Source organism: Rattus norvegicus, chromosome 19, assembly GCF_021556685.1.
Source record: "Rattus norvegicus strain SHRSP/BbbUtx chromosome 19, alternate assembly SHRSP_T2T, whole genome shotgun sequence".
Classification (NCBI taxonomy): domain Eukaryota; kingdom Metazoa; phylum Chordata; class Mammalia; order Rodentia; family Muridae; genus Rattus; species Rattus norvegicus.
In genome coordinates, this window is record NC_141552.1 from 68205017 (window position 1) to 68206777 (window position 1761).

Below are 1761 nucleotides of genomic sequence, written 5' to 3' on the forward strand. Positions count from 1 at the left end.
CCTCCCCGCCCCACCAGAGAGAGAGTTCTCTGTGCAGCCCTGGCATCATGGGACTCGCTCTGTAGACCGGGCTGCCTTAGACTCAGAGATTCCCCCTGCTTTTGCTTCCTGAGTGCTGGCACGAGAGGCAGAGGCTGAACTTGTTAACGGTCACACTGGCACCTGGACTTATCTTTGTCTTGAGTCTGATGGCAAAGGAGAAAAAGGAGAGGAAAGCAGTAAGTTTCCAGCTGGCGGATAGGGCCTAGAACTGAGTCGAATATGCAAAAGCCATGAGTGCCGGGTGTGTAAAACTATCAACGTTAGTTGGAAGTGTTGGAGGTGTCTGACACGCAAAGCCAGCATGGAGTTTGAGCTGGGCATAAGCCAGGAAGAAAACAGAAGGGGGAGGAGGGAACCAGACACGGACTTCAGCAAATGCCAAGTCCGTGAGCTGAAATAGGAGGCTCTGAGAGAGCCCCTGAGCAGAAAAGCATCCTTCAAAAGAAGTAGACCCATGGAGAACATTGTAGATGGAGCAGGGATATTCACATAGTAGAGAAATTTACTGTGATGGTTTGCATATGCTTGGCCCAGGGAGGGGCACTGTTAAAAGATGTGGCCTTATTGGAGGAAGTGTGTCACTGTGGGGTGGGCTTGGAGACCCTCCTCCTAGCTGTCTGAGGATGCTCAGTTGGTTCCTGGCTTCCTTCGGGTGGAGATGTAGAACTCTCAGCTCCTCCTGCACCATGCCTGCCTGGATGCTGCCATGCTGCCATGCTGCCATGCTCTCGCCTTGATGATAATGGACTGAACCTCTGAACCTGTAAGCCAGCCCCAATTAAATGTTGTTCTTTATAAAACTCATGTTGGTCATGGTGTCTGTTCACAGCAATAAGACCCTAAGACATTTACAGCAGGTGATTCAGAGTGAATGGCCAGTTTCTGACAGAGTCTGTGACCACGGCAGGCTCGGGACTGCAAACCTGTAACCCCAGTGTTTGGAAGGCAGAAACAAGAGGGTCAGCATCAGAAGAGAGCCACTGGCCATCTGGTCTTGCACGTCAGGAAAAGCCTAAAGATTAGGTTGTAAGAAAAACAGAAGCCGTGTTTCGAAGACCTGTGTTACAGGTCTTCTGTCAGTTTGTAAGACAGGAGTCTGAAACAGCCAGCAGTTCGGTCCTCGGACGATCTCTGAATTGTGTTCAGTTACTTGGGCGAGTAGGTCAGGACCCTCTCATGACAGGGGTGGAAAGAAGAAACCCAGTCACGATATGTTCTCTAGCAACAAATGAGATGTGACGATCAGGGGACGGTGACGTCGGTCGAAAGACAACAGGGCACAGACCATCAGTGTTTTGCAGGCCTCAGAGATGTGGAGTATCGGTGTGTGGAAAGGGGGGGGTTGCATATATGTGGAAGGCAACGTGGACCGTGGCAAGTACATGGATAAAAACAGTGTGGTACGTAACAGCAACCATAGCTGAGAAGATTACATTTCTGAGTGATCAGACAAGGGACAAGGCATAGGACGGACGATTCTCCTCTGGTCATTGTTGGTACAGTATCTTTTGCAAACCATGTGTAGTCTGTGGTTTAAAGGTAAAAATTAAAATGTTTATATTAAAAAAAAAAAACAAACCAACAAGAGGACCCGCATTGAGGACCAGCCTGGGCTACATGAGAGTGTCAAAGAGAAACAGAAGGGGAAGCAAAGCTTTGTTTTGGAGTCGGTGACTTGGCCTTTTCACCGAGGAGGATTCTTCCAGGATGGTTCATGAT

The 1761-nt window shown here is 49.1% G+C and overlaps 1 pseudogene; it reads left to right on the forward strand.

Annotated features, from left to right (window-relative positions):
- Positions 1–343: 343 nt before the first annotated feature.
- On the forward strand, positions 344–1509 carry Ssbp1-ps3 (single stranded DNA binding protein 1, pseudogene 3; annotated as a pseudogene).
- The last annotated feature ends 252 nt before the right edge of the window (positions 1510–1761 follow it).